Source organism: Schistocerca americana, chromosome 3, assembly GCF_021461395.2.
Source record: "Schistocerca americana isolate TAMUIC-IGC-003095 chromosome 3, iqSchAmer2.1, whole genome shotgun sequence".
Taxonomy (NCBI): Eukaryota; Metazoa; Arthropoda; class Insecta; order Orthoptera; family Acrididae; genus Schistocerca; species Schistocerca americana.
Genome location: NC_060121.1, coordinates 589,761,602 through 589,770,417, shown reverse-complemented (window position 1 = coordinate 589,770,417; position 8,816 = coordinate 589,761,602).

The following is an 8,816-nucleotide window of genomic DNA, read 5'->3' as shown; positions in this document are numbered from 1 at the left end:
CTTAACCTAACCTAGGTCGTACCTTAACCTAACCTATGTCGTACCTTAACCTAACCTATGTCGTACCTTAACCTAACCTATGTCGTACCTTAACCTAACCTATGTCGTACCTTAACCTAACCTATGTCGTACCTTAACCTAACCTATGTCGTACCTTAACCTAACCTATGTCGTACCTTAACCTAACCTATATTGCGCCTTAACCTAACCTATATTGCGCCTTAACCTAACCTATATTGCGCCTTAACCTAACCTATATTGCGCCTTAACCTAACCTATATTGCGCCTTAACCTAACCTATATTGCGCCTTAACCTAACCTATATTGCGCCTTAGCCTAACCTATATTGCGCCTTAGCCTAACCTATATTGCGCCTTAGCCTAACCTATATTGCGCCTTAACCTAACCTATATTGCGCCTTAACCTAACCTATATTGCGCCTTAACCTAACCTATATTGCGCCTTAACCTAACCTATATTGCGCCTTAACGTAACCTATATTGCGCCTTAGCCTAACCCACATTGCCCCTTAACGTAACCCACATCGCGCCGTAACGTAACCCATATTGTGCTGTAACCCAACACACGTTGGGCCTTAACCCAACACACGTTGGGCCTTAACCCAACACACGTTGGGCCTTAACCCAACACACGTTGGGCCTTAACCCAACACACGTTGGGCCTTAACCCAACACACGTTGGGCCTTCACCTGCTCTGTAATTGTCATACGACGCGTTAAATTAGTGTGCCTTACTGCAACCCCCGCAATATAGTTTGCTACTCGCACTGCCCGGTCCCCAGTGTATCGCTTCATGTTAAACACCTTGCAGCGATACACTGTAATGTGGATGGCAGCAGGACGTACATGCTCAATGCCCTTCGCAGTTGTTCATTGGCATTCGCATGGCGAAGCACTTAGCCTACGCTGTGGTACGGCTTGTGTCAACTGTCCGCTGATGTTGTACGTCCAAATCACACACTGTACTTCACATTGGTCCCCATGTACTGAATGATACATCGTGGTACATGTGACCGTACAACGACTGCGCCAACAACGGCGAACCATGCGGTCCAACCGTTGTGCACTCAGCTACGTGTCGTCTCCCTATAAGAGCCGGATTGCAGTGTGGTATGCCCTGGATGGCGATCAGCATGAGCCGTCTATTGATGTAGTGGCGCGTGTTGTCAGACGTAGTCGTCTCTTCTCACACACCGTGACAGCATGGTGCACTGCGTTCCACATCTGCGACATGCGGCAGAGGCCGGTTGACAGTCGTTCGCGCAATGGACATCGCATACGTACGGGGGCCACCTTCCACGTGTTCGCGAAGCGTGCACATGTTGTTGCGTGTATGTGGGCAGACATAGTGTGTCGTGACACCTGACACAGGCATGCAACAATCGTTGAATTTGCAAATGGCGATGGACGCCTACGTTTGCTGGTGACGTTACGCAAATGAACAACTGGTAAACCGTTGTGGTGCGGTTGTTCTCGCTAGAGGTGAATCAGTGATGGCGACGATCGGTTGAGCTACCAACCGGTTGTTTCAGCGATACCCACCATGCCCACGAACGTGAATGGCATCTGGGTGTGAAGCGATACGCGGCGGTGGCTGGGTGGGACCGTCCCCGGCCGGTGAGGGGGGGCCTCCCGGCGTGCTGGCCGCGCGGTGCGTGGGCGCACGCGCTACAGCCGGCTGGTGGGGGCGGCCAGTGGCAGGCGCGCCGGCCGACGGAGGCGGCAGGCGGCGCAGCTGCGCGCCGGCGCACCCTGCACGCGGCGCCGTGCGGCCAAAGTAGGTCCTCGCGGGCCCGGTGCGAAGCGCGGTGGACATCTGCAGTGTGCTGGTCCGATTGAGGACTGTGTGCGCTGAGGATGCGCCGCCGCCCGGCGCTCGGCGCCGCGACGCCGTCTGATTTCTGCCCAGTGCTCTGAATGTCAACGTGAAGAAATTCAAGCAAGCGCGGGTAAACGGCGGGAGTAACTATGACTCTCTTAGAGGTGCCTTCCTTGGGTTATAGTTACAGGGAGAGTGATGCGCAATACATGGGCCTAGCCCTCTTAGCCTCTCCTCTCCTGCGGTCTTCTCCCTTTCTCGTGGGCCCGCTGATTTTCGCAGAGTGGAAGACCGCACCAGGGGCTTGGGGGGGTTACCAGCCCCCCCTCGCACTATCCCTTTTTTTTAGTTGGGGGCAGTAATCAGAGAATAAGTGGTGGCCCTTCCGCTGAAGGTGCCACCCCAACTCCCCCAGCACCTAGCCGGCCAACCGGCCGTGCCGAAAATTTTGTAACTTTTGCATATATGTATACCTGTAGTGAGTGCCACCGCAGCTTTACAACCAAGAACGGTCTCGGGGTCCATCGCCGCCGCCAACATCTTGCGGCCGCCAACGCGGAGATCGTCACGGAGAGGCATCGCGCGAGGTGGACGGAGGAAGAAGTCCTGTCGCTCGCCAAGGCGGAGGCCGAACTGTTCCTTGAGAGGGACGCCCGGTTCTTCTTCGTCAATCAAGAACTCATCAGGATATTCCCCGACCGAACGCTCGAGGCAATCAAGTACCGACGGCGGCAAGCTGCCCACAAGCAGCTTGTCTGCCAATTCATGGAGGCGCTTGAGATCGGTCGGGGTGAAGAGCCGGCGTCCCGCCGGGGAGCAGCGAGCCCGCTGCCTGACGCGGGCGAGGCCGCTGCGCCGCCCGTTGACGCAGCCGAGGACTTCGCGGCCGACACCACCGGGCCGCCGCCGGAGGGGCCGACTGACGCCGCCATCTGGGAGCATCTGGCGGGGCTACCTGCTTCCGCCCAGCGTTTCTCTGCCCTGGATCGAGTCATAGGTCTGGGGCGGGGCACGCCGCCCGATGTCATCCTGGGCATGCTCCCGGATGCCCTTGCGTCAGTCGGGTCCAGAGGGGAGAGATCGATCACCAGGATACAGCGGCCGCGCCAACCATCGAAGCGGCCGCCCGCCGCGCCGCCGACGCAGAAGCGCAAGCGGCGCCGCTGGGAATACGCGAGAACGCAGGATGCCTTCCGACGGTCGCGTGCACGTTGCGTGCGCGGCCTTTTGGATGGCACCCTGCTCCAGCCGCCACCTGCCATCCCTGGTCTGCTGGACTTCTGGGCGGACCTCTTCACCAAGAAGCCCATCTCCACCGCGGGCTTCATTCGTGACCGCCTCCTCCCGCACTCGGAGCCTGTCGCTCCCGAGTGCCTATGGGGGCTGGTCACACATGAGGAGGTCGCCGCCGCGTTGCCGCCCAGGGGATCAGCAGCCGGGCCGGACGGCCTTACCCCAGCGGAGTTGCGGCGCCTGCCGCACGAAGTCCTGGTGAAAGTGATGAATCTCTTCCTTCTGGCCCGCGCCCTTCCGGAACGCCTGCTTCGCGCGCGGACGTCCCTTCTCCCGAAAACGGCTGCACCAACATCCCCCACTGACTTTCGCCCCATTACGGTCTGCTCGGTGTTGGCGCGGACCTTTCACAAGGTTCTCGCGTCACGCCTGATGCGTGCTTGTGCTGTGGACGAACGTCAGCGGGCATTCATCCCTCGGGATGGGATGTTGGAAAATACTTTCATCTTGGACACTGCTCTCACTGACGCAGTTCGCTCCTGCCGCTCTGTCTTTGTGGCATCGATCGACGTATCTAAGGCATTCGATTCGGTGGATCATGCTGCCCTTCGCCCCGTGCTGAAGGCGCATGGCCTACCGGATTGCTTTGTCGAGTACGTCGAGCGGTGCTACGAGGGCAGCACGACAGCGATAGCAGACGGCGCCAGCGTGGGCGTGTCTGTGCAGCCAGCACGGGGCGTTCGCCAGGGCGATCCCCTCTCCCCCCTCCTGTTCAACTTTGCGGTGGACTACGTTTTAGGCCAACTGCCCTCCCACATCGGAGCTCGGATCCTCGGTCGCAGAGTCAACGCTGCGGCCTTTGCAGATGACGTCTTGCTGTTTGCAGCGACCCCGAGGGACTTGCAGTCCCTCATCGACGCAGCTACCGCAGCCCTCGCCCACCTGGGGCTGCAGATCAACGCCCGGAAGTGTTTCACCCTCGCCTTAGTCGCGTCAGGGCGCGAGAAGAAGGTGAAGGTTGACAGCAATGTCACCTTCACAGCAGGCAATACCACCATGCCTGCCCTGCGTGTGGGTGAAACCTTCCGGTACCTGGGGCTGCAATTCTCCACGGCGGGTCGCTGTGTCTTCAATCCACGTCGCCACCTGGTGGAGCAGCTTGACGTCATCTCCCGAGCTCCGCTGAAGCCGCAACAGCGCCTCCACGCTCTCACCAACGTACTTCTCCCTGGCCTGTACCACGGGCTGGCCCTCAGCCGCACACGGGTGGGTGCATTGAAGTCGGCCGACGTCACCATCCGGGCCGCCGTCAGGAGATGGTTCCGCCCTCCGGCGGACACCCCCCTGGGATACTTCCACGCTCCTGTTGCCCAGGGGGCCTCGGCATTCCATCTTGCCGATGGATGGGTCCAACCCTCCATCGGTCCCGTCTCCTGGCGCTGAAGAAGATAGGGCCAGCCTGCGACGGTGCAGGCATGGATGAGGTGCAGCGTGTGATCGAGGTGCTGGAGCGCCACCTAATGTGGGAGGGCCACCTCCTCAAATCGTCAACGCAGGTTGGGGAAATGTGGGCGGCGCGCCTACACATCGCCATTGATGGTGCGGCGCTGTCATCTTCTGCCGCCGTCAGTGGCCAACATCAGTGGGTCGCCGACACCAGTCGCCTGCTCTCTGGGCGTGAATACATCGACGCCCTCCGCGCCCGCATCAACGCCTTCCCTACGAAGGCACGGCGCAGTCGCAGGCGGGAGGCGGACACCAGATGCCGCGCGGGGTGCCAGGTCGTGGAGACCGCCAACCACGTACTTCAGGCTTGCTTTAGGACGCACGGGTCCCGGGTCAAGCGCCATGACGCTGTAGTGCGTTATGTCGCCCGTGGACTCGCGCAGAGGGGCTTCAATGTCTCCGTGGAGCCCCACCTCCGAACACCTGAGGGCATCCGCAAGCCTGACGTGGTGGCGGTCAAAGACGGCATCGCCCGCGTGGTCGACGCCCAGATAGTCGGAGACCACCTCCGGCTCGACTGGTGTCACTCCCAGAAGGCGGCCTACTACGACACGCCGTCCATCCGGCGTGCCATCTCCAACCTGCACCGTGACGTTGAGGAGGTGATTGTGTCCACCGCGACGTTGAACTGGAGGGGTGTATGGTCTCCAGCGTCGGCGAGGGATCTCGCCGCCTTAGGCTTCCGACCCCGAGAACTGGCGGTGCTGAGCACCAGAACACTACAGAGCTGCTGCAAAAGTTACAAAATTTTCGAGCGTATGACGGCTCCTAGCCCGAAGCAGCGTGTCGGCGTCGGCTAGGCTGCTGGTTATTTTCTTCGCCTTGACTCCTGGGGCCTATCCACAGGAGGAATAACCCGTCTTTGTTCTTTCTTCTATTCGTCTGTAATCTGTGTTATTCTTGTTTTCCTTTCCGCACTTATATATGTACATATATGTTAGTTTTATACCTTTACTGTGGCTTCGCCCTTGTAAGTCCCCACCTCGGTGGTGGACATGGCGAGTAACACCTGCCACACATGTATATGTATATATTTGTGTTATTCAGTTACTGAATAAAGACGGCTGTTGAATGGCCAAGTGGTGGCGGTGTGGCTGCATCCGGACTTGGCTTTTCGAAGTGCGGTCTTGATGTAGTCGTGCTGCTGCTGCGAGGTGCCTTCCTTGGGTTATAGTTACAGGGAGAGTGATGCGCAATACATGGGCCTAGCCCTCTTAGCCTCTCCTCTCCTGCGGTCTTCTCCCCTTCTCGTGGGCCCGCTGATTTTCGCAGAGTGGAAGACCGCACCAGGGGCTTGGGGGGGTTACCAGCCCCCCCTCGCACTATCCCTTTTTTTTAGTTGGGGGCAGTAATCAGAGAATAAGTGGTGGCCCTTCCGCTGAAGGTGCCACCCCAACTCCCCCAGCACCTAGCCGGCCAACCGGCCGTGCCGAAAATTTTGTAACTTTTGCAGCTATGTATACCTGTAGTGAGTGCCACCGCAGCTTTACAACCAAGAATGGTCTCGGGGTCCATCGCCGCCGCCAACATCTTGCGGCCGCCAACGCGGAGATCGTCACGGAGAGGCATCGCGCGAGGTGGACGGAGGAAGAAGTCCTGTCGCTCGCCAAGGCGGAGGCGAGAGGGACGCCCGGTTCTTCTTCGTCAATCAAGAACTCATCAGGATGTTCCCCGAACGAACGCTCGAGGCAATCAAGTGCCGACGGCGGCAAGCTGCCCACAAGCAGCTTGTCCGCCAATTCATGGAGGCGCTTGAGATCGGTCGGGGGGAAGAGCCGGCGTCCCGCCGGGGAGCAGCGAGCCCGCTGCCTGACGCGGGCGAGGCCGCTGCGCCGCCCGTCGACGCAGCCGAGGACTTCGCGGCCGACACCACCGGGCCGCCGCCGGAGGGGCCGACTGACGCCGCCATCTGGGAGCATCTGGCGGGGCTACCTGCTTCCGCCCAGCGTTTCTCTGCCCTGGATCGAGTCATAGGTCTGGGGCGGGGCACGCCGCCCGATGTCATCCTGGGCATGCTCCCGGATGCCCTTGCGTCGGTCGGGTCCAGAGGGGAGAGATCGATCACCAGGACACAGCGGCCGCGCCAACCATCGAAGCGGCCGCCTGCCGCGCCGCCGACGCAGAAGCGCAAGCGGCGCCGCTGGGAATACGCGAGAACGCAGGATGCCTTCCGACGGTCGCGTGCACGTTGCGTGCGCGGCCTCTTGGATGGCACCCTGCTCCAGCCGCCACCTGCCATCCCTGGTCTGCTGGACTTCTGGGCGGACCTCTTCACTAAGAAGCCCGTCTCCACCGCGGGCTTCATTCGTGACCGCCTCCTCCCGCACTCGGAGCCTGTCGCTCTTGAGTGCCTATGGGGGCCGGTCACACATGAGGAGGTCGCTGCCGCGTTGCCGCCCAGGGGATCAGCGGCCGGGCCGGACGGCCTTACCCCAGCGGAGTTGCGGCGCCTGCTGCACGAAGTCCTGGTGAAAGTGATGAATCTCTTCCTTCTGGCCCGCGCCCTCCCGGAACGCCTGCTTCGCGCGCGGACGTCCCTTCTCCCGAAAACGGCTGCACCAACATCCCCCGCTGACTTTCGCCCCATTACGGTCTGCTCGGTGTTGGCGCGGACCTTTCACAAGGTTCTCGCGTCACGCCTGATGCGTGCTTGTGCTGTGGACGAACGTCAGCGGGCATTCATCCCTCGGGATGGGATGTTGGAAAATACTTTCATCTTGGACACTGCTCTCACCGACGCAGTTCGCTCCTGCCGCTCTGTCTTTGTGGCATCGATCGACGTATCTAAGGCATTCGATTCGGTGGATCATGCTGCCCTTCGCCCCGTGCTGAAGGCGCATGGCCTACCGGATTGCTTTGTCGAGTATGTCGAGCGGTGCTACGAGGGCAGCACGACAGTGATAGCGGACGGCGCCGGCGTGGGCGTGTCTGTGCAGCCAGCATGGGGCGTTCGCCAGGACGATCCCCTCTCCCCCCTCCTGTTCAACTTTGCGGTGGACTACGTTTTAGGCCAACTGCCCTCCCACATCGGAGCTCGGATCCTCGGTCGCAGAGTCAACGCTGCGGCCTTTGCAGATGACGTCTTGCTGTTTGCAGCGACCCCGAGGGGCTTGCAGTCCCTCATTGAGGCAGCTACCGCAGCCCTCGCCCACCTGGGGCTGCAGATCAACGCCCGGAAGTGTTTCACCCTCGCCTTAGTCGCGTCAGGGCGCGAGAAGAAGGTGAAGGTGGACAGCAATGTCACCTTCACAGCAGGCAATACCACCATGCCTGCCCTGCGTGTGGGTGAAACCTTCCGGTACCTGGGGCTGCAATTTTCCACGGCGGGTCGCTGTGTCTTCAATCCACGTCGCCACCTGGTGGAGCAGTTTGACGTCGTCTCCCGAGCTCCGCTGAAGCCGCAACAGCGCCTCCACGCTCTCACCAACGTACTTCTCCCTGCCTGTACCACGGGCTGGCCCTCAGCCGCACCCGGGTGGGTGCCTTGAAGTCGGCCGACGTCACCATCCGGGCCGCCGTCAGGAGATGGTTCCGCCTTCCGGCGGACACCCCCCTGGGATACTTCCACGCTCCTGTTGCCCAGGGGGGCCTCGGCATTCCATCTTGCCGATGGATGGGTCCAACTGTAGCGCCTTTAACCGCGTGGCCACCACGGCCTCCGGGAAACCAAAGCTTTTGGCTGGCTCTGAGCACTATGCGACTTAACTTCTAAGGTCATCAGTCGCCTAGAACTTAGAACTAATTAAACCTAACTAACCTAAGGACATCACACACATCCATGCCCGAGGCAGGATTCGAACCTGCGACCGTAGCGGCCGCGCGGTTCCAGACTGTAGCGCCTTTAACCGCGTGGCCACCACGGCCGAAAGCTTTTGGGTTCCGGGGGAAGTATGGTTGCAAAGCTGAAACTTAAAGGAATTGACGGAAGGGCACCACCAGGAGTGGAGCCTGCGGCTTAATTTGACTCAACACGGGAAACCTCACCAGGCCCGGACACCGGAAGGATTGACAGATTGATAGCTCTTTCTTGATTCGGTGGGTGGTGGTGCATGGCCGTTCTTAGTTGGTGGAGTTTTGAATGACTTTCGCCCGACTGCCTGTCCGCTCCGGTGTGGAGCCGTACGACGCCCATCGGCCGTGAGGCCGTTGGACACAGAACGCTTGAACAGGGGCCGCCACACGCCTACGTCCCGCCTATGCAACTGTCTTGAAAGAGACAGTGGAAACTAAGAAAAGAT